Below are 24,927 nucleotides of genomic sequence, written 5' to 3' on the forward strand. Positions count from 1 at the left end.
GACCACTGAAGCTGATCATGAGAAGACTGAACTCTAACACACTCCCTTCAGGGGCTGACCTTGACTTTGGGTTCCACTGTGTAGCCAGCAGTGGCCTCGTAGGAGCCCCTCTTGGGCTACTTTCCCTATCCAGCTCAGAGTTGAGGGATCAAAGGAGAGGGGTGAGGGGATCCGTCTCTCTTCAGGCTCCAGCGGGGTCCATTCCAGAAGCTCTTCCAGCTTGTTTTAAGCTGGCTGATTTGCTTATTGGCTTCTAAAGTTGGATTTGAAGGGTAGAGGAGGCGGGCAACAGACCCTCCTCCACTCCTCCAACACTTCTACTCAGGAGGCCCGTGGAGGGGAGGTGGAGCCAGGCCCCAACCCAAAAGGGTACAAAGCTCATTGTTCTTCCAGACTTGGTCCACTTCACTTGTGGCTCAGAAGCCCTTTCCCTACCCAGCAAGAGCACACTCTCTTGCCTCTTTCTGGTCTCTCCTTTTGTACATGTAAACGATATGTTGTCATAGCTATTCAGTGCTTGTGCCAACCTCAGGGCTCCGTTCTTGCTGTTTATTCTACCTGTGACATTCTGGCCCAAGATCTTTGTACTCGTGCCTTCAGCTCAAATATCATTTCAGAGAGGCTTCCTTTGGAATTCAGTGTGGTTTCCATAGTTACTCTCTATCCCATCACTCTAGCACTTATCACCTTATGGAATTATCTTGTTCATATGTTTCATTGTTTATGGCTTGGGTCCCCATCTCCTCCTAATGTAAACTCCACAGTTGCCAATACCTGTTTACTGCCACATTCTAAGTTCCCAGCACTAGTCAGAACTCAATAAATGCTTGTTGACTGAATGGATGTTTGTTTGTTATTTTTTAAATAGGAATAATTTTCCAAAAGTTTAGATACTTTTGAGAAGTCAAAGGTGTCTATTGTGTTTAGCAACAAGGAATCTCGTAGGGCGACGACCTTGAAGGGCGACCTTGTAGGGCATCCTCCCTGGGAGTCAGTGGGAGGTGAGGAGAGGAATTCGTGTAGATGCAACTCCCTCAACTAAGCTCGACCATGAAGGAAGGCAGAGGATGGGGCAATAGCTGGAATGCTCCATGAACCCAGCTGATACTTGGGCCTGTTGAATGCTACTGGGAAAGAGGCAGTGGAGTGGGTGTAAGAGGCGGAGGAGGAGATAACTGATGGAGTCAGGGACTGAGGAGGTTGGCGGGAGGGATCTGGGACACAGGTAAGGAGATCAGGCATGGAACAGGGGTTCCTTCTCATTGGAAAACAGGGAAGGAGGAAAGGAGAGCACAGATTCTTGTGGGTTTGCAGGAGCCTGAGGCAGTTCCTGCCTGTGGCTTTGGTTTTCTTTTGAAGTAGGAGGTGAAGTGGCCTGTTCATAAATGGGAGTGGCAGTGGTGGCGGTGCGGCAGGGGTCAGAGATATGAGGACAGTGGAGAGGGTTATAAAGAAACCAATTTATCTAAGGTCTTTGAAATCTTCTTAAAAAAACCTGTCTCCAGATGACTTTCATTAATTAATTAATTAATTTACGGCTCAAGGCAATATTGTGCCACTAAGTCGTTGCCTACAACTTCACATTTAAATGTAAATCTAAGATCTAAATCTGAGACCCACATAGTCTCAGATGGAAGATGTAAGAGTTGGAGGAAAAAAAGGCAGAGTCTAATCTTCCCAAGGAATACAGAATCATGAGGAAGCTTTCACTGTGGGAAGCTGCAAAAATGCTGACAGATCACAGCGAGATGGGGCTGTGCTGTGAGAAAGTAATTTGCTGAGCGTCCATCTGGGCTGCTGTTCGTTCTAACACCAGAGAAATGTGGAAAGTCATTCTCCCAGGAGAGCGTCTTGCCTGACTCCATAGCACATGTCTCGGCCCCATTAATAACATCACTAACAGGTACTTACTATCTCTGCTGAAATAAAATGAAGTGTTTTTAACAGACAAAGATGATGCTGTTGACCCAACAGTAGGGTGTATATTTGCAATTTGGAGGGATTTTGCATACTCACTCTTCTTATTTGTAACACAGGTACACACTTGCAAGAATGCTGGTTAAGAATACTGATAAAAATTTCTTTCTATTGAGTATCAACTGTTATCTATCTCATACCACATAGTGTTTTATGTTTGTAAATGGAAGAAGTTGGTTATGGCCTCCGTGGCCATTGAAACCATGACCTTGACCTTATTGCTACTGTGTTGTGACCTAGAAGTTGCCAAACTGAGGTTGGTGGAGCCCTGGGGCACTCGGAGATGCCACCTTATGAGATGAGACGGATGTGGAGCTGACAGGCTACCTCCATGTCAACTAAGGCAGCTTTCAGGGTCTATGTTGACTTCTAATTTTATATAGATAAAGGGTCCCACTGGGGTAAAGGAGCCCAACAAAATCCACTTTCACGGCTGAGAGCAAAAATTTTGGGGTGTGTGTGCCATGTGGCTTATGGGATCTCAGTTCCCTGACCAGGGGATTGAACCCGTGCCCTGGCAGTGAAAGTGCCAAGTCCTAACCACTGGACCACCAGGGAATGCCCAAACATGGAGAGAATACTTATGTTAGTAATTTTCTAAGTGATTTCTTGAAGAGTGTATTCTCTGGCATCACATTGCAGGTTTGGGTTTAGTTGATGGGTATTTCAGTGACTACTTATTTCCTCTTAGGCAACAGTTCACCTACCACCAAGCTGAGTGTTTTGACTTTTGATCAAGGTTTATGCAAAGTATGGATGAGCAAAAGAACATAGATTAGCAAACAGTCATGATAATTATTCCTACACTTTTCCTTTTAAGCAAATTTATGAAAAAGTGTTATATTCAGCATATATTATATTAAAACCCATCTCTGTCGCGCAAGCTACGTTAACTGTATAAAAGACGTTAGTACATAAAACAGGTTTGAGGAGAGTGGAGAAAGTGAGAGACATCAGCTCAAGTGGTGGTCATACTTTATAGTAAATCAAATACCTATCAGATTTGAGTCATTTGGTTCAAAAAGATCTCTTAACAACAAAACTAAGTTCTAAGAGCGTTAACCTAATTACCAAAGTAACATTCACATTGGATTTTGAAACACCTGAACTATCCCAAGGGTCCATTCATAACCTGAGGCTGGAAGCCTGGGGGAGCAGGTAGTGATATCTGGAGAAGCTCCTCTCTAGAACCCAAAGGTTGTATGTACTTTGTAGAGGGAGAAAGGTACATAATCTCAAGTAATTAGGGTCAAGAAAGAAGATACTTTCTTAGGGCAAGAGGATCTATGTTTCTAAAGTTTTCTTTAGCAAGGAGCTGTAAGCTCACCAGGAAGAAAGGTTGGGAATGTGTGGGTCCATGTTTGAGAAGATGGCTGATGGCAGTGTTAGTGGTTTATATTTATGACAGATATTCCTGATAAAGATAGGAAGTTAGTGGCATCACCATTAGCTAAGCCAGCCCTCCCTGGAGAAAGTAAGAGCTCTTAGGGCCATTCTTTTTTAATGAAACCACACCAAGGCCAATATTAGATGCAGATATTTTAACAGATCCTGAAAATAGTCCTTTGGTCCAGGTGGTAGTCCATGTACAGCCCTGTGTTGACCTCCAGGCAAGTCTGTTTGATGAATGGTGAAGTGGAGATATCTCGATTGTGTCCACCATCAAGGAAGGTTGGGTAGTCTGTCATTCAGAGGGTGTGGGATTCAGTAGACATTCTGGCAGTTTTTCATCAAGTCATGTTTGCAGATCAGAGGGTAAAGTTTTCCTGACAACTCATAGGTCCCTCTACCCAGGTGGCAGCCCATTCACAACGCATTCACTTGTAGGCATGCCTCTTCCATAGCAAGAAGGATGTGAAGGGCACAGTGGGGTCGAGGGCCCCAGTACTCCCAGGGAGTGTGCTCAGGGAGCCAGCCTGTCTCCCAGGACCTCTCACTGATGGGATTTACTTCATGATCTTCCTGGATTTGGTTTATTTCTGAAATCTCTGAAGTACACCAATCTTTGGGTTTGCTATCTGCAATTTCTATCTCTGGAAGGCAGCATCTCTCTTCTCTCCAGGAAGAAATCTTGATGCATCAAAAAGCCTGGTGTCTTGGGCTTTTTTTCCCCACAGGGTGATCCAACAGATCTTTACATAATCTATCTTCACTATAATTTCTCTTCTGTTTCTTGAACTCTCTGTGAATATCCCCTTCTGCAGCTGACAGCTTCTGTTCTTTCTCTTCTGGCTTATAAGTTTTCTGAGTCAGACCCCTTAACAGAATCTTAGTTTTCTGCTGATGGAGATCATTAAGAATCTCTACTGCCAGCTGCAAAATTTTGCATTTATTTTCAACTAGAGCTTTGGCTGCAAGCAGTGAAAAAAAAGAATCATTTTCCAACGTTTTTCTTCCAGCTGATGCCTTGCTGACACCTCATTATTTGGCTTGGAATGTAAATGGTGTCTGTTTTCTTCAACTTTTGTTAATGTGGATTTTGGTCGCATTTGACTTTCCTGACTTTTCTTTCATCTTCTTACTGTGGTAATCTGCCAACCAAATCTTTATTTTTAAAATGATCCTGCTCATTTCATTCCCTATGATTTTCCTCCTCTGATGCAAAGATCATGATTAAATGGTTTTAGCTGCATAGCGTATTTATTGAGAACTTCAACTCCATTATTTTTCTAAGCCACAGCTTCTTCCTGAGACTTGAGATCGCTCACCGATCCTAGTGGGTAGGGCTGGGAACACAAAAAAAGCTAGGGGCAGAAGGGGACCACTCTGCCCCCATTGAACTGCTACCCTTCCTCTCCTTCTAGCTCCTGTCTTCCTTCCGTCTCTTTCCCTCACCCATCTGTTTTCTCACAGCTTAAGTTCACAGAAGATCTTGGTGTTTAGATTTCTAGCAGAGCTACTAACAATTTTATGTATTTTTATTGCTCTGTGTTTCACACTGTCTTTGCTGCCTTCTCCAGATCTTGTTCTTAGCTGCTAACTGAGATTCCACCCAAACCAGCACCACTATGATTCATGCAGGTCCCCATGGTCAGGTGACCAAGAATGACCCTGAGAGGGGTGCTGACCCACATCCAGGTGCATTCTGGCTCCAGGCCTCTCCAATCCCAATTTTCTTCGCTTCCGCAAGTGGCCTGGTACAAAGGTACCATCATGTCATGCAGATGCGTTCTCTTGAGTTAGGATGGTTGCGTCATTGCTGAATCTACCTCTGTAACTTGCTTTCACCTACAGTTTTAATTTGCTGCTACTTTCATTGACTCAAGTCTCCAAAAGTCCTCAAATACTTGAATGCAGATTCTCATGTAATACCTTCCCTTTTCTTCTGGTGTTAGTTTCCCTTCAGTGAGCTTTTGAAGTCCTCATAAGAGAATCTCTGGAGTCCTACTGAAGAGCTGGGAGTACTTAGCACCAAACGTGTGTGTGTGTGTGTGTGTGTGTGTGTGTGTGTGAGAGAGAGAGAGAGAGAGAGAGAGAGAGAGAGATTCTTCCCTTTTTGTGGCTTCTTTCCTTCTGCTGCTCCATGTGCTCTGGGGGAGGTTGGCTCCCTTCCTTCCATCCTTGATTCCCTGTCACCCCTGCACACAAAATCACATGCAGATGGGAGGTACTGAGCTCCTGGCAGGGTAAACCCAGAGGTGCTCCTTGCCCAAACAGCACGAAGGTTTGGTTGGCATGTCATTCCAATATCTTCTCTCTTTCGACTTGTGAATGGAAAAGCATTAGTGTACATGTATCACCCAACAAAGCTTTATAAAGCTGCTTCTTAAGGCAGCTCTGTTTTCTGAACACTTCTAACCCCTACTGGGATATAACTGATTTAGAACAGGGTTATACAGTGACTTTCTCATACAGAGAATTCATTATGCCAATGAAATTGTTTAACCCAGGACATTATTTACACAGGGGAAAAAAATCAGGTGTGTGTGTGTGTGTGTATTTTCCCTTCCTAAATAGAGAACTCATTTTGTCTCTATCTAAGGCCCCGTTTAAAATTTTTAGAGGACTACCTGACCTTTGCTCTCCACCCATGTGTTTTAGGAGCTCTCCTTTCACATGGGACCCTGGAGCAGTAAGCACTTTTTAATTTATATCTAAGAGATCAAAACAAAAGGGTCTGTCCTCAAGTTCATGGACAAGTCTTCTCATCACCAGTGTCACTGGCCAACAAGGTCAATATTTTCTGACTGAGTAAATAATGAAAATATACTGAAGAGAAAATTATTTAGAGATTTATTGAGTAGTATGTAAGCAAAGACTCAGAAATGAGAATTCCAACCATCAGGCAGAGGGCCCAGATGACAACTTCAGGTGCTCAAGGTCACACAACTATTCCAGAGGATAGCTGAGCACACCTAAGAGTACGCTACCATCTCCTCCATCCATATGGGGCTGGATGCCTAGATTCACAGGGGCATTTAGTATAGCCTGGGTCGGCTAGCGCTTGCGTTATTGGTTGATGGGCTCATGGGTGGGAGGGTGTAGGGACGGGTCTGGGCCAAGGGCACAGATCAGGGCACCTCTCACACTCTCCACAGAAGTGGGAGTTGACTATGGCAGCTGTCACTTTACCATTGTTAGGAAAGGTGGTGTGTGCAGTGATTCAGAGTGAGGGAGCTGAAACACACCTGTGGTCAAACGCCTGTCTGTTATTGGTTGTGTGAACTTGGATAAGTGACGAAAGCTCTTTAGGCTTCATTTTATAGATAAGGACAATTAAGTAGGAAGAACATGCAAGGAATGAGCGTAGAGCTGGCATGTACACAGTACTCACTCAGTAAAACAGGGAAACACGACACTCATTCTCATAGTCATAGTTCTCTTCACTACTTGTATTTACCTCATGTACTTATTTGCATACTTATCCCCTGTCTTTACCCCTAGAACGCAGTCCTCATAAGGTCAAGGACCATGGTTTCATATCCCTGCGTTGTTTCTCATTCCCCTTGATTACATGATATGGACAACTGTCATTTTCTGGGATTTATGGAAACAGCTTTGAAAGCATGGCCTTGAATCTCCTTTTGGCCCCTTTTTAAACCTTCATTTCCACTATGCTATTGATTTGGCAGAGTGTGGATGTGGTCTACTTTCCACTCTGCTGTGGTGAGCAGACTCTACCTAGAAATGTGCCATGTTTGCAATTCCTTTTTAAAAGCTAATAATAATAGTAAGAAAAGCATCATCATTAAAATAAGTATGTCATTGTCTTTCTTAAGGTGCGCTTAGTAACAGCTTGTACACAAAAGGTCCCCTATGCTGTATGACTTCCTGTAAGACACTTCCTCCTAAAACTTTCAGGCTGCTCTCATCCTCCAGCTCATTTACTCAGGGATTACATCTGTGTCTTAGAGAAAAATGTGATTATTTTCCATACCCTGGCCCTAGTGAGGAATAAATCATTTCATCCGAGGAGCTGCAGCTGCAGACTCTATGCCAGGGGAAGACTAAATGTGAACTCATGTAATCCACTCAGAAAAACGAAATGGGCAGAGTCCTTCCTCTGTTGCAGTGTCCTCTGCCTTCATTTGTCAGAGTATCTAGAAGTAGATAATGATACAATGTCAGGATCCCACAAGGATCCTTGCCACTATTCCAGAGAGTAACTCTCATGATCAAGGTACTCGATTTTACTTAAGCTTTCAGAAAATAATAATCTATTGAACTGAAATTCTTTGATTTTTCAAATATTTTTTTCCTCTGCCCTGAGCAATATTTCTGAGTATTCCTATTTAAGCTTTATCTGCAATGAGTATTTATAAAATAAGATTTCATTTGAATATGCTAACCTCTCAGTATAATATACATCTTGATTTTTAAAAAATTAATTAGCTGATTTCTAAACATACACTCAATTTCTTGATATTTCCTATCTTGCTGTCTACATTTGGCTATTTTGCAAACATATAATACCTTCACATAAGAGTGAATATAGGGGGCTTCCCTGATGGTGCAGTGGTTGAGAGTCTGCCTGCTGATGCAGGGGACACGGGTTTGTGCCCCGGTCTGGGAGGATCCCACATGCCGCGGAGCGGCTGGGCCCGTGAGCCATGGCTGCTGAGCCTGCACGTCCGGAGCGTGTGCTCTGCAACGGGAGAGGCCACAACAGTGAGAGGCCCGCGTACCGCAAAAAAAAAAAAAAAAAAAAAAGAGTGAATATAGTAAATTAATACGTTTTCCAATTGTTGGCATTGAAAGCAGTAGGTCAAAGAAAGTTTCAGGAAAATGGGCAAAACTCCCTGGATTCTGGAAAAGGCAATTATAACAAAAACTGGGCTCAGACATGGTTTTGTTTCTCATTAGCTGTATGACTTTGGTCAAGTCATTTGACCCATCTGTGTTGTGATTTCTTTATTTGTGAAAGTGAAAGGATGACGCCTACCTCACCTTCCCTTTCTCACAGGGCTACTGTGCAGACCAAAGAAGATAAACTTTTTGAATCTAAAAGATTTAGCACACTTAGATGGAAATAAATTTTCAGAGAGGCTTTTGTAAAGGAGGCTAGCTGACAGAGGTCAGCTAACCACTTTGTAGTCATCTAGAACTCTAGGAACCTGACTGCTGTGATGACTACTGTGATCAGACAGAGTCTAGGCAGTCTATTTATTGATATAGAACAAGGTCTGGAGCCAAACTGGGCTGAGAAAAGGATATGTTGGTCCCCATCTCTGGACCTAGAACCATGTATGCACTAGGGCTAAGCAAATTGAACAAAGCTCCCTGAGGTGGGGCAGGCTTTAGGAGCATGAAATATTTGGTTAACCAAAGAACTCTGCCTTGCTAAGTGGTATTTACAATCCTGGGGTAGAGCCAAAAGGCTCCGGACAAAGGAAGGGATCAATCATATGACCAGAAGGCATGAGGTTCTAGGATTTTCCCAGCTTCAGACACCTACCCTCAGTATGTATTTCTGAAGAAGGTGGGGGAGGTCAATTGAGGATGCACAGACACAACCACTGGGAGAATAATACAGAGTTTTAGTTTGACAGGTTTTTTTTTCCTCCCAACAGCATTTTGAAGATATTGTCCTATTGTCTCCTGACCTCTGTAATTGCCAATGAGAAATGCGTTGCCAGTCTGCTGGTCCTTCCATTGTAAGTAAGCTGTATTTTCCCTTTGGCTGATTTTGAGATTTTTCGTTTTGTCTTTGGTGTTCTGAAGTTTCACTATGACATCACTAAGTATGGATTTATTTTTATTTATTTTGCTCAGGACTCAAATTTCTTCAACCTGAAGATATGTGTCTTTCTTCAGGGATGTGCAGAAAAAAGATATTGTTGTACAACCACCATAATGGCAAAAATTAAAAATTATCAAGTTTTGGCAAGGATGTGGGAAAAATTCTCATAAGCTACTTATGAGAATTTATAAACTATTACAACATTTCTGGGCTGCAATCTCGGGGTACTAGCAAAACAAGATATATCCAAGAAATATAATCCAAGAAATATCTATCGTCTTGGAAATCAAAAAGAAGATATGAAATAATTCCTGGTTTGAAGAAAGAACAGAATTAAAAGCTATATGGAAATGGTCAACAGTATTAGCCAGACACAAACATGCTTGGGGAGGTAAGGGAGACTACTGATTAACCTGGGGTCTCTCCAAGTCTTAGAAAACAAAGATACTTGTTCAGAGTCAATTTTTTATCTGGGTTGTACTGTGGTTTCTGCTCATTTCTGACATGGCAAAAGGGGGAAGAGTTAGAATGTACCCCTCCCTCTCTCCCAACTTTCCTTTGGTAACAGGTAAGAAAGCACAGTAGAAGATAATGGAACGTAGTAGAATGTGGAGGGATGTAAAATGGACAGTATTAGGTGGAGGGAAACTCAGAGCACAGGAGAGCGAGGGCATCGGGGCCGGCATTCTGCTGGGAGCTGGGGCGGCCAAGCACAGGCAGATGCCTGAAGCACCAACCAGGCCATGGATCTGTGTCCTTGAAAGAGCACAGCCAGACCTAGCCAAGCTTAAAGGGCAAGTGAGAATCTGGGGGCAATGCCAGGGGAAGTCCTGCTCGAGGTGTGGGGCTGGGTGAGAGGGAGTGCCAGAAGTAGGGAGGAAGCATGCTAGACTCAGATGGGCTGTAGCTCAGAACGCCATACTCCCGGAAAGAGGAAGCAGGACGAGTACTGTCCCAAGGCAGCTGGAGGGACAGAGTGTCCTGGCTTCCTCACTTGGGGAGGCCACTTCTCTGTGGAAGTGGCAATAACAAGGCAGGGAATCAAACTACACAGAGCCTTCAAGTAGAAATGTTCCCTGCCTAAATTCAGGTGCTAAATGAACAACAAAAATAGAACCTCTACCATGAACAGTTTCCAACGAGGAGATACCTGAGGCCATTACATTCCTGGGAATAACACCAGGGGTGCCATGACAGACCACCTGAAAGAACAAATTAGTGGGCCAGCCCCACTCAGACCCAATGAGGAAACTTCACATTCCTTTAGCTCGTTTTAGATTTTGGTAAAGCCAGACCCCATGCTCCAAGTTTGCTGGGTTCTATCCTCCATATCGTCCAGATGATACACAGTTACTACAGAATGTGATGTCGAGGAGAGAGCATGGTGTGTATTAATTCATGTAAGAAATTGGATATCAGCACAGAAATGTTAATAACTAGAAATTACTGAATTCTCTATGTTGTCTGTTGTGGAAATAAAGGCCTCTGGGGAATGGATCAAAAGTATCTGGAAATTACTTGAAACTGGTGAATAACTAAATGGAATTATATATAACTAAAATGTACTATAACCCAATTGTACTTTTTGTCTTTCAAGGGTTGGCTCCAGGGAGCACTACGCAGTGAATATTACAAAAATTACATAAAGCTCCAAAAGCTACTCTATGAAAATTTCTTGAGTGGGAATTCTCAACCATAATGTTTGGCATATTATTCTGATAATTCTATATCAGAATATAGAATTGTATAGTATATCAATTGATTTTTTGTTCTGACATTTTGACCGGTTTTGGTAAAACTGAGGTGTGTACCCAGAGTTGTCCTGATATATGCTTAAAAACCAGCCCTCTGGGTGGAAAGTCCTGGTTGATAGTGTTTGCCTATTTCCATGGTGTAAATACTTCCATTATGGCTGATTGTAAGCTACAAACGTGATATCACTGAGTGCAGAATTGGGAAGAGATGTGCAAAGTTGACCCTTGTGAGTCGGTACAGGACACTGTATATACCTATGGGCCTGTATGAAACTACAATTTTTTACTAAAAATGTTTCCCTGTAAATATATGAAGGCACTAGTGAAAGAAAAAATATAAAGAGAAAATAAATTCCAATTGGGAGCTCAAATGGAAAAAATTGACAGAGGATTTTTTAAACTTTGTATTCTACGTTTTATTATTATCTTTTATTAAGCAAACAAGCCATGTATGTGTCACCCTGAGTGTTCCAAAATCTTAGTTTCTTTGGTGTTCCCCTAGATGGAGGCTAGGGTCTCTCTCCTTTCAGATACTGGTGCTAAGACGATGCTGACCAAAGAATCGATGGGACCTGCTCACCGTGAAGCTAGTTTCAGGATGGCTGAGCTGAGGGTGGAGACAGAAGAAAAGATGTGGAGGCTTCTGAATTTGGGGAGGCAACACTGATATTCAGACTTCTGGTTTGGTATGATAATATATTGCTTTTAAGAAATTAATACTCATGGAAACAAGAAAAATCAGTTGTCCAAAAATTGAAAAAAAAAAAAAGAATGGATTGATAACCTCTTCTGTTAGAGCAAGCCAAGAAGAACTTATTAAAATTGAGATGAATTGGAAATATCAAGGGACATGTTTTTAAAGGAGGCTTTATCTGTTCCGTCCCTACAGTGATTTATGCCGTTGGATATTTTTGCTGCCATCTGCCAAATTCCAGTTGGAATGTGGGACAAGCTTATTTGTGGAACTAGTGCTTGTGGGTTCTAAAACTATTCTCCAATGAAAGGAACAAATGCCCTTGGAGGATAGTTGACTCCATATTTCTGGGCAGGGAAAAAAAAAATCAGGATTAGTTTGTAGATTCTAGATGTTGAAAGAAAACAAGGTTGCATTAAGGTATCAGAGAGTCATAAATCCATAATGATGCAAAAGAGAAGATAAAACAGAATTGCCTGAAAAACACACTCTCTGAAATTGTTTACTGAAAAGGCTGTGTATCAATTAATAAAAATTATGTGAAGCCTACACTTAAGTTTTTCTAAGCAACCGTTTGCTTTTGTTTTTTTGCTTTTTGTTTTTGCGGTACGCGGGCCTCTCACTGCTGCGCCACCAGGGAAGCCCTCTCCTGTAGTTTTTTGACACTGCCCTCCTTCTTCTTGGTTCTTGCTATCACCATCTGAACTCTGGGTGGCCTAACGCAGCTTTCCCTCCAGGTCCTGGGCAGTGGCTTCTTGATACTGAGAATCTGGACCATCTCTGCTCTGGCTTTGCTCCTCTACCTGAATTCTATTACATATGGGCTTCCATGCCGCCCTCCCAAGATACACACACAACATACTGATCATCTCTCATCATGCGCTCAGTCTCTCTCTCTGTATTCTTATATATAACAGAGGGCGTTTTGCCCCAATTAATTCTTCACTAACATTATTTTTACACAGAATGGATCCCATAGTTTCTCATAAGAGCCGGTGACATTCTGGAGTCAGAAATATCCTCATGCACAGTTGTCATCTGAGTCTATAAGATAATGAAGGTTGTAAAACCACTCCCTTCATCCAGACCTGCAGAACAAGTACAGACATTAGACTTTATATAGTCCAACATGGCTAATTTATACGTGAAAAACGGAGTCCCTGAGAGGGTAAATGATCTGCCCTGAGTGTCTCAGAGAAACTGTGATGAAGGCACACACCCAGACCCACTGTTCAAAACTCTTTCCATTGTGAAGAGCAATTTAGTAAGTGACATCATTCTGGAGGCTATGAGGACAGAGTTGAGCAGGGAGAGACCAGCAGGAAGAACATACAGGAGGCTGTTTAAAAGTCCAGAAAGTAGTTGAGGGAATGGATTCTAATGTCAAAAAAGCAGAATATATCTGTAAGAGTAAATCACCTCACCAGCAAATGACACAAAGACCCATCTGCCCATCCCTACACTCCCCAGGGACCACGCATTCCTAGCTGAGGCAATACTGTATATGGTCATGCAGAGGCAGGAAGGTGGTCTTCGAGGGATTAGCATGGATGAGGTTTAGGAGGCATGAAGAAGCAAAGCAGGAGATAAGGCCACTTCCGTAGAATTAGGACTTCCCTGCAAAGTCTGGAAATGTTCATTGTACCTAAGAACTCAGCCCGAGGTGAAGTTCCAGAAGAGGATCCAACACATGGTGGAAATATTGAAAGCCCAGTAATAAAAGGAATGCAAACACAATCACCTACGGCTTCTGTCTGTGAATGAGGAGCCATACATAACACACGGGGCAGAACCATGGAGAACCATGATGGAAGCCACGAGGAGGCCCTGGAGTAAGGTGTCCCCAGACCATGGGCAAACCATAGAGCAGTACTGCTAATGCAGAGGAACTCAGGGAGCAGCCCCTAGAGTGCCATGGTACGCCCACTAGACCGAGCACACACAGAGTCTTAATGATACCTTACAGCACCAGAATCAACTCACCACACGCTGGACATAATTAAATGTTTAATCACAACCAACAATGCTTCCAAGTGTGGTTTCTGGAATAAACTAAAGTGTTCACATGCCCACCAGCCACTCACCCATCAGCACACACCGTATAAACACCATTTCCCTCCTTCCACTGACATATGTTAAAGATTTATTGAGCTATGCCCTATCAGGTATTTCATAAGATACCACATTACCTTATTTATTCATAATGTAGCAATTTAAAATAGCATTTTAGATGAGAAAAGAGTAAAGTTCAGAGACTCACCCAAAAGTCACATAGCTGATATTTAGAGGATCTGAGATTTTGACACCCATGCAAGTTCTATTCCCCATCTCTCTTCTCCTGGTCAATCTCAATGAACTGACTCGTGTCCCCCCAGGAGGCCTTAGGGGTGTCTGCCCTCGGGACAGGCAATTCCTGCTGTTGCTGCTCTCTCTCCCCCATGTAAGGGGCCAGGAAGCTCCTACATGCTGTCTGGCCAGTGGTGGCCACTGGTGATGAGTCACGGGGTGTTGTAGGATAGTGGGATGACCCAGCTACTCCCCACTTCAGATCCAGGTAGGCCAAGACTAAAAGCCACAGGCCACAGCTTCAGATGGGAGTATCTGTATTGAGGAGAGCCTGGTGCTCAGCCGTTTCTGGCCAGGCTCCTGGTTTGCACTGGATCCTGATCCCCACAAGGCGTACTCCACCATCCTCTGCTTCGTATGCATGAAAAATAGTCATCATTTCCTGAAGGCTTACTATGTGCCAGGCACTTATCTATGCCTTTTAGATATATTTAATTTTCACAATGATCCTTTGAAATACATAGCTTTATTACCCAAGTTTTGTAGAAGAAGAAATAAATCAGCCTGGAAACATTAACAAGTTGCTCAAGATTCCATAATCAGTCAGGAGTGAAGCTGGGATTTGAACCCAGCAGCCTGGATTCTGGCTTTCTTGACTTGCATATTGACCTGCCATCCCCTGGGGTTCTTGATTTTGCCAACTTGACCAACTCCAGACACTGACCTCTTCTTCCTGGTTTCAACTCAATGACTCACAAACAACCTGGGCTCCTCAGTCTCCATTTGTGATCCTGTAGTTTTTGAACTGATGATGCCCTGCAGCTGGACACTTCCTGTCCCCGAAGTTTCCTGAGGCTCACTGGCAACTCTGCCAAAGTGTTCTGGGCTTAACCCTTTGGAGGATTAACTAACCCCTTGTTCCAGCTGAGACCTACTCCAATGTTGAAAAGAAGGACTAACTAGTTCTAAAGCCAGGAATGCCCTGAATTGCTGTTTGCTGGGTGAATGTCTGTCTAGACTATTCCCCATCTGTAAAAAGCCCTGCCAAAATCCAAATAGAAAATATGGGTTTACTGTGCTTTGTGTCGATCGCATGTATTATTTAGGCTATACTAGGCTGAAGTAACAAACACTGATTGATGGATCAAAGACAGGCTCAGGTGACAGTCCTGGGCAGGTGTGTGGATTGGCTGGACCCCTCTCCCCCACATAGGCATTAAAGGACCTAGGATGAGAGAGGCCCTGCCATCCTCAGAACAGGGCTTCCAAGGTCACTACTGTCCTGTTCTTTCCAGTCAAGTGGAAGGAGGAAAGAGTATGGAAGAATGCAAAGGAAGGGTTTCATGGACCATGGCCACAAATGGCACATACAACTTCTGTTCACATACCCTTGGCTGAAAATCAAACTGCAAGGGAGGTCAGGGAGTGCAATCCAGTTGTGTGCCCAAGAAGAAGAAAAACAGATTTTGGTGAACAATAAACTGTTCCTGTCACTCTACTTCTGATAAGTAATAGTCTGCACATTCATATTTTGACTTTCTTCTTCAGTTTGCTCTTCTGCATTTTCCTGAATTCAGTTTTTATTTCTATATTTACTTTTCTACTTTACTGTGTTTTTTCTTTAAGTCTTCAATGGAAGGTGGCAGAAAAGAATTTTTTTTTTTTTTTTTTTCCGGTACACGGGCCTCTCCTACTGCGGAGCACAGGCTCCGGATGCGCAGGCTCTGCGGCCATGGCTCACGGGCCTAGCTGCTCCGCGGCATGTGGGATCTTCCCAGACCGGGGCACGAACCCGTGTGCCCTGCAACGGCAGGCGCACTCCCAACCACTGCGCCACCAGGGAAGCCCAGAAAAGAAATTTAAAAAAATGAATGTAGTAGAATGTAAATCAATGAAGTTAGAACACCCGCTCTCACCATACACAAAAATAAACTCAAAATGACTTAAAGACTTAAACATAAGACATGACACCATAAAACTCCTAGAAGAGATCATAGGCAAAACATTCTCTGACATAAATCATACCAATGTTTTCTTAGGTCAGTCTCCCAAGGCAATAGAAGTAAAAACAAAAATAAACAAATAGGACCTAATCAAACTTACAAGCTTTTGCACAGCAAAGGAAACCATAAAAAATCCAAAAAGACAACCTACAGAATAGGAGAAAAGATTTGCAAACAATGTGACTGACAAGGGCTTAATTTCCAAAATATACAAACAGCTCATATAACAACAACAGAAAAACAAACAACCCAATAGAAAAATGGGCAGAAGACCTAAATAGACAGTTCACCAAAGAAGAAATACAAATGGCCAATAGGCACATGAAAAGATGTTCAACATCGCTAATTATTAGAGAATTGCAAATCAAAGCTACAATGAGGTATCACCTCACATGGGCTAGAATGGCCATCATTAAAAACTCGACAAATAATAAATGCTGGAGAGGATGTGGAGAAAAGGGAACCCTCCTATACTGTTGGTGGAAATGTAAATTGGTGCAGCTACTATGGAGAACAGTATGTAGGTTCCTCAGAAAACTAAAAATAGAATTATCCAGCAATCCCACTCCTGGGCACATACCCAGACAAAACTCTAATCCAAAAAGATACATGCACCCCTAGTTCACAGCAGCACTATTCACAATAGCCAAGACATGGAAACAATCTAAATGTCCATTGACAGATGAAGGGATAGAGAAGATGTGGTACATATATATAATGGAATACTACTCAGCCATAAAAAGAATGAAATAATGCCATTTGCAGCAACATGGATGCAACTAGAGATTATCATACTAAGTGAAGTAAGTCAGACAGAGAAAGACAAACACCATATGATATCACTTACATGTGGAATCTAAAACATGACACAAATGAACCTATCTACAAAACAGAAATGGACTCACGGACATAGAGAACAGACTTGTGGTTGCCAAGGGGAAGGGGGTTGGGGGAGGGATGGAGTGAGAGGTTGGGGTTAACAGGCATAAGCAATTATATACACAATGGATAAACAACAAGGTCCTACTGTATAGCACAGAGAATTCAGTATCCTATGATAAACCATAATGGAAAAGAATATAAAAAAAGAATGTGTGTGTGTGTGTGTGTGTGTGTGTGTATGCATAACTGAATCACTTTGCTGTACAGCAGAAATTAACACAACATTGTAAGTCAACTATACTTCAATAATAAGAATAATATATATATAAATATAAATGAATGTAGTAGATGGGCTTCCCTGGTGGTGCAGTGGTTGAGAGTCCGCCTGCCGATGCAGGCGACACGGGTTCGTGCCTCGGTCCGGGAAGATCCCACATGCCGTGGAGCGGCTGGGCCTGTGAGCCATGGCCACTGAGCCTGCGCGTCTGGAGCCTGTGCTCCACAATGGGAGAGGCCACAACAGTGAGAGGCCCGCGTACAGCAAAAGAAAAAAAAAAAAAAAAATTATAAAAAAAAAATGAATGTAGTAGAAAATGACAGAGTATAAAATGATTTCTCTTATATACACAGATAGGAAAGAAAAGGGGAAGATAGCAAGTTTTTACTTTTGTTTTTGTTCCTGAGGAAAGGCCTACATTTGGGTAACATTTGCCAAGATTTTACAGATCTTAGGTCATACCTTGGACACAGTTCCCTTCTACACAGATATTCCCTTAATTGTAATATGGGTAACCAGATTCCCTTCTTGTGGTTATGCACATTATAGATGTAGATGACTGAAGAATGTCAGTCCATCCATGCTTATCTGGAATTCTAGTTACGATTTTTTTCATGAAGACAGAGCAAATAAAAATCATTATATTTATAAATATTTTGTATAAAAAGAACATTAAATGTAGGGTCTTTGTGACAGCTTTAAGTATTATTCATCACTAATTAATATATTCTATTCTGCCTTCAGACTTGAGTAAAGATTTCTGGACTTGAATTTCATTAATAAGATGTCAAATTAATTATTAGGAATTCACATAAGGGAATAATGTATAATACTTGGAAAATGAATGAAAGCTTTATTCATTATTATTGAATAATCTCCAAGACATATAAATGAAGAAAGCAAGGTCCAGGGAAACCGAGATGATATAGAAGCCTAGTTTAAAGAGTAAGTCCTGGTTTTTATTTGTAACATTTCCTGCTCATTTTCAGATGCAGGGGAATGGTAACATGGGTAGATGGTGGATCATTTTTACTTCCTTCCCAATGATAAAGTCAATACTTTTGTGACAGCCACATAATTGGGTTTCCACTCAGGGATTTCTGGGAGAGAAAGGATCAAAATAAAACTCTTTGAAAAAAAAAAAAACCACCTGGAATTCCAGTATGAACCTGTTTGTGTGAGACAGTAAGTAATCTTCTTCTCTTGTATATCATAAGAGCCTGGAATTGTTTACATTCTGCTCTAGGCTACTGAACCAAGTCAGCCAGAAAATAGCCATTGAAGAGCATGTTTTGGACTGAAAATCATCAACAGCCTCTGTGATTAGTGAAATAACTGGAGAGGCTGTCTTACTGGTTTGTGGCAGAGAATGACTCAGAGTGACATTGTGGTTATAATGGAAAAGGCACAATATTAAAGGTCAGTTCTATCTGCGGGGATCAGGGCATCAGTTCTATCTGTGTATTGAGCTCAGGATATTGGCTCTGTCTCTCAGCATGGCAGTGAGGATCCCATCAAATGAGGTAGTAAATATGATATGTAAAATGCAAGATCAATAGAGCTGATATTACTTTTATTGAATATATTTATATTTAATATTATTTTATATGATACTTTAAAAAAAATCAGTGGTCACAGATCTCAATTTTCTTGTGTTCTTTACTGTCAGCATGACTTGACAACTAATTAGTCAAAACCACCCATGAAGGTAGGCAGACTTATGCTTCAAGGAGAACTACCCCACACTGTAACTGACTGTGTAATAGCAGTATTTTTTTCATGTTTTTTTTCAAAGTGCCTTGAAATCAATTGTGTTAGTCAGAGTTCACCAGAGAAACAGAACCAATAGATTGTGTGTGTGTGTGTGTGTGTGTGTGTGTGTGTGTAATATATATATGGAATTGGCTTGCCTGATTATAGAAGCTGAGATCTGCAGCTGTGAGCTGAGACCCAAGATTGCTGATGGTGTATCTAGTCTGAGTCTGAAGGCCTGACAATCAAGAGAACTGATATTGTGGGTTTCAGTCCCAAAGCTGCCATGTTCAAGACCCAGGAAGAGCCCATGTTTCAGTTCCACATCAAAGGCAGGAAAAACTGATGCCCCAGCTCAAGAGTCAGGCAGGAGGAGTTCCTCCTGAGAGACTGTCAGCCTTTTTATTCTCTCCAGGCCTTCAACTGATTGGATGAGGCCTACCCACCCTAGGGAGGGAAATCTACTTTACTCAGTTTACTGATTCAAATGTTAATCTCATCTAAAACACACTCACAGACATACCCAAAATAATGTTTGACCAAATATCTGGGCATCCTGTGGCCCAGTCAAGCTGACATATAAAATTAATTATCACATCAGGTAAGTCTTGTTTTAAAATCATCTAGTTGCAAAGGTAAATAATGACTCATTAAACTATAATTTTTAAAGTCCTCAGTTCTAAAAGAACAGGGGTTATTTCATTTCCCCCAGACTTTGTTCTCCAAATAAATAGCCATTAGAGGGAGCTCTGGTTGCAGCATAGAAACAAAATTATCCTCCATGAATTGATAATGTTAACTTGAAACTGTTTCCAGGTTTTAATGGAGAGACAGAGAATATGTATATATATATATATATATATATATATATATATATAAAACGCAAAACAACACTAAACTAAGATGTATTAAGTATGCTTTAGCATCACGATTTTGTATATCTGAACGGAGTGAGACCAGACTTGCTTCATGGAGTGCAAGAGACGAAATGATACAGCGACAAAGCTGGGTGGAATGACATAGGCTCTGAGCTTGAGTTCCAGCCATGCAACGGAAGCAGCTGAGTGCCCTTGAGTCAGTTGTTTCCCATCTCTCCTGGCCTATTTCCTCCCCTGAACAATGAATATGACAGAGATTAGTGTTTATCACACATTGGTATCTGTGGATGGGAGAATTTAAAAAAATTTTCTTTTCCCAAAAGATAACCTTGAAAATGTTATGTTCTTAAAAGCTGATGCTCTTGAAAGAATTATCTTAAGCATACTCTCAGTCATATGGATGATACACTCACAGTCAACCCAGCTTCTGCCATGCAGTTTATGAGCTATGTTGACATTATGTGGGTACCAAGCGATCCCTGTCTTGAAGTGACAGCACTGAACTTTTAATCTGTTGCTAAGTCTCTTCTGGATGACTTTAGGTTGGTGTTGTCAAAATGACAACAGTTGACTTATCACCATTGTACCGAAAAAGACAGATTTTCTCTTTCGCAGAGATAATATTGAAATTGAAATATTCTATGACAATGCAATTGAAAGCACTGTCATAGAATAGTATTTTAGAGTCATAAGTCATCTTGCAAACCAAAAAGGAACCCTCCTACACGTTGGTGGGAATGTAAATTGGTGCAGCTGTTACGGAGAATAGTATGGAGGTTCCTTAAAAAACTAAAAACAGAGTTACCGTATGATCCTGCAATCCCACTCCTGGGCATGTATCTGGAGAAAATTATAATTCGAAAAGACACATGCACCCCAACATTCACCGCAGCACTATTTCCAATAGCCAAGACATGGAAGCAACCTAGATGTCCATTGACAGATGAATGGATATAGAAGATGTGGTGTGTATATATGTATATATAAAATGGAATATTGCTCAGCCATAAAAAAAGAATGAAAATGGAGGTATTTTAGACTGAGGAGCACATATGTATTTTTTCTTGATGGATTTTTTTTTTTTTTTTGGTACATTGAGAGGAACTCATGATTTCACATCACTACTTCTGAAGACCCTGTTGGGAATGAGAGAGGAAGCATTGGCTCTGCACAGATATGTACACATGCATGTACCCACACATACATGCAAAAGTACTGAACAAGTTGTTACCCCCATCTTATCCAAACTTCCCTTTCTCACCAGTATGTACAGCCTACTGCTGTGAGGAGGTAAAAGGAAGAGAATGATGGAGAAAGAAAGAGACAGGGGAGGCAGGAAGGGAAAAGGAGCAGCAAGGCGTGGACCTGGGAGCAGCGGGCACTCCGTCTGAAGTGAAGAGAAACACAGGATACTGTGGCCTCCCTTTGTCTTCACTCCACATATTAATTAAAACTGATAGACATGGCCAAATGCAAGTTTCTGAGCATCCGGTGCCTGTACTGAGCTTGAGGGTGTGTTTCATGTATTAAACCCACAACCACAAAGCCTTCGACTTTGAAGTTCTGCAGAGCTACACGAAACCCTCTGTTCTCCCCTATTGTTACCCTTTGTGGATAAACAGGGGCTGAAGCACGAGTAGCCTTTGGCTTTCTTCTCCGTTGCGCGTAAGCCTGTTCAGCCACAGTTTGATGGTTATTATTAATGTATCTCATCTAATCTAAGATTCCTTCAACTGTAAGTCATACCATTATTTTATGTGCCACTAAAAAGGAGAATAAAAAACCACTGTCAAGTACGCTAGGACACAGCCTTAACAATGTTGCCGCTCAATGCATGGATTGGGGCACAAGAGCTTGCTGGTGCTTCGACATGCCTTTTATCTGTTCTGAGGGACTTGGCAATCTCTCCTGCCTTTGGTCACACTGTGCTGGTGGGCAATAAGCCATCCGTGTGCATTTATCTCAGTAACAAGATGTACCCCCATTTCTTCTACCTGAGGGTTTCTAAAGCACTTGGTTATTGCTTTGAAAGAAATATGAGATTGCAATCATTCCTTTAACAAAAATACCGGCTTCATTAATATAAAATATATACTCCACTGCTCCATTTCCATGCCTTTCTGCGAACACAATGACTTTTTCGCTTGCCAAATTACAGCGAAATCTTTCTGAAGATATTTTCAATAACAAATTCAACATTTGTAGCTCTGACAATGCATATAACTCAGTTGAAGTGACAACATCAGGAACAGCCCTGGCCAAGTTTGTTCATGATAACTACAATGATTCTAGCTGCCAGACTGTGAATTGTGAGACACATCCTGATTTCACAAATGTTAAACTATGAAGAAAAAACCACATGTTTTAGAAGCAAAGAAATACCTTAGATCTGCTTCATTTTAACAGTTATGCTTTTCCTCCTTGAGCACTTTCTCCAGCAGCTCTGCCTTCCACCAAGAGCCCTCTCACGTGGCCAGTGTGTGCCTGCACCCCTGAGACTCAGCATCGGTTCAGGGGACGGTAGGTGCTGGGGCAGCCTCCTGCCCTCGGCGGCAGCATCGCTGGCATGACTACACATGCCGCTGTCACTGACCTTCATGGTGGGGATACAGAGCTGTCTTGTTCTGGGCACACAGAGCAGCAAGAAAAAGAATCCTCCTTATGGAGGTTTAAGAAAAGGGGAATTATTTGTGAGGCCTTAACAGGCAACTGCACAGGCTTCCAAGGGCTGAAAATAAAGTCAGCCAGGCTCATGGGACAGAGGTCTCTAACTCTTGGCCCATAAGATTCTCCCATTTCTGCTTCTGATTCCTCCATGTAATAGACACTCAGTAAATGCTTGAAGGACTGTGGCTCTGGCTCACCATGGCAGCAGCATGGGCCCGACGCTCCATGACACAGGGTCTAGTCACAGCGTCTGGGCTTTGTAATTCACATTCTCAATAGAGAAACCTACGACTCAGCCCAGCCCATGGATTTGCTCTCCCCACCATCTTTCCCCACCACGGGGTCAGATGTTCATCTCTGGTCAGCTCTGGCCAACCTCAGGCTATCCCTTCAGTAGGAACTGTGGGAGGGGTCATTCTCCCCACCACCAAATGCTGTGGGCAGAGAAGTAACAACTGGCTGACCTGGTACAGGATTCGTGCAGCTTTTAATCTTTCATCAGAACCCCTGAAAGATGCTGCATGGGCCTAGCTCAGTACTCTGTTAAATCATCTCAAGGCAAAACTCAGCTTCCATAGAAGCTGAACTGTGGTGACCAGGCCACATCTGGCTGAGAAGCTATGATAAAGGAAAAGAAGAAGGGACATGGGTCTTATTCTATTACTGTTTTCAGTGATGCCACTTCTTGTTTAATGTAGACCTACATAAACCTATCAAGCATGGATGCTTTCCCTATGAACCTAAAAGGCATCTAAGGTTACAGCCTACCCCACCTGCTAGAGCCTCCATATGGAATTCTGTGATCTCAGAAGTGATAAACAGTGGCAAAGTGAGGGTGGGATGCATATGGGGAGTGGAGAGGTACTTCCATGGGTTTCTTCCATGGACATGGGTATGTCGGTGGGTAGGTGTACTTTACAGCAGAATATTTCTCTTTAAGGATTTATCACAGGGTTTCTTTCAATGAGCACATTTATAGGGTGAGTCCTGTCACAGGCTGATTGCAGCTTCCACCCAGCACTGGCATTGCCTGAGGGCAGATGTCCTGGTAGAGTAAATAGGACACCAGCCTCACAGCAAGAAGTCACCTCTATCATAGAACAGCGCTACGACCTTGGTTAGTGTCCTGGCTGAGGCCACACTTCCAACCCCCTCTCCATAGAATGTGGGGAGATGGTGGCTTCTTGCCCAGCTGCCAGGATCCCCGCTTACAAAGAATGCTGTGCTGGGGAAACGAAGGTCCTCACACTATTATCAGTGCTATTTAAATGTGCTTGGCCGAGAGCCTTGCCCATTATAGGATTTCTGCCTCGGTGCCCAAGGCATTCTCTGCCCAAAGATTCTGGTACTGACAGTACATTTTGTTGCTGGCAGAGGCAGAAGAAACCAAGCAGGCTCTCTTTGGCCCAAAAGACCTGAGAGTCCTGGGTTTCCTGCAGATGCTCACTCTAGAGAAACACCACATTCCAAGTCAACTTCCAGATGTTCACCAGCTGGGCCAGTGTGATCAGAAATGCAGAGACAGCCAACCACAGATATGTCTCCAACAGCCCTGCTGTGAGTTTCTGGGTCCGGAGGGACACAGGGTCCCCTGCTGTGGGCAGATTCCTCCTAGCTGGGCCACTGGATACAAGTTTTCTATCAGGCAGTGGCTGAGCTCATGAAAGGAAGCAAATGACGGGATTTATCACCAGCTACTCCTTCCAGTGGTGGAGAATTCTCAGGTCAGGCCCTTTCTGACTATAGAATGTTTCTCCGAGGAGGTGGGGAGGCATCGGCTTAGAGGATGCTGTGAGGGGCATTAAGGGGCCCCTCACTCATCCTCACTTATTTCTCTAAACCTCATCTTGTTCAGAAAGGAGATTTGAGGGCAGTTATAGAAATATGAGCAACACAAAAGAATAAAAAGAAAAAATTGTTTAAAAGAAAGAATAAAAGTAAAAGAAAATCAGAGCAAAGGAAAATGACAGTGAGAAAAAAAGTGAAGGCTGATGGGGCAACACCAGAGCACAGTGTGTTTTCTCTGATGACTTGGTAAAAATTGCTAATCACGGGCATTTAATGCCTCACCTTTGCGGGAGGACACGGATGCTCCCTACCCCGGCCCCAGGGATGGGCAGAGTTCAGTTCTGCGTTGAGGCTGGGTTGTTCTCCCTTCCCCCTTACTTTCTGGCCTCTCTTCTCCCCCAGGGGTAAGCAGACTGCTGCTGCCACCAGCCGGAAGCTGCCTCAGGTAAACTTTCAGAATAAAAGGATGAGGGTCAGGGTCAGGGGGTTAACCCCGATCTAGAAGCCCAGATCCTATTAGGGGTCTTGGTGAGGAGAGAAGTGGGGGAGCCTGGTCCCAGCTAATCTGCTCCCCGGTTTCTGCAGCAGCACATTGGGGTCCCTTCTCCGACAAGGCTGTGGCTCCTGGGGTCCCAGGGTCGGGGAGGGCGTGGAGGTGGCCCAGTAAAGGCCGACCTCTATAAAGCAACGCGACTTTCTAGCTGCGTAACACTCAGCCAGTTGGTCAGTCTTCTCAAACCTAGGATAGCGATCTTTAGAGTGAAATAAGTTAACGGGTGTTAACTCGTT

At 42.8% G+C, this 24,927-nt stretch overlaps 1 protein-coding gene across 2 annotated transcripts in view; it reads left to right on the forward strand.

Moving 5' to 3' along the window:
* The window catches only part of MOBP (myelin associated oligodendrocyte basic protein), a 42,391-nt gene extending 30,708 nt beyond the window's left edge, over positions 1-11,683 (forward strand). For both annotated transcript variants that reach the window (XM_060307262.1, XM_060307263.1), the window contains 2 exons: positions 8,988-9,071; positions 9,190-11,683. The gene's annotated coding sequence lies outside the window, so the exon portion shown is untranslated. The remainder of the gene's footprint in view (positions 1-8,987; positions 9,072-9,189) is intronic.
* Positions 11,684-24,927: the final 13,244 nt, after the last annotated feature.

Source organism: Globicephala melas, chromosome 11, assembly GCF_963455315.2.
Source record: "Globicephala melas chromosome 11, mGloMel1.2, whole genome shotgun sequence".
NCBI classification, from domain to species: Eukaryota; Metazoa; Chordata; class Mammalia; order Artiodactyla; family Delphinidae; genus Globicephala; species Globicephala melas.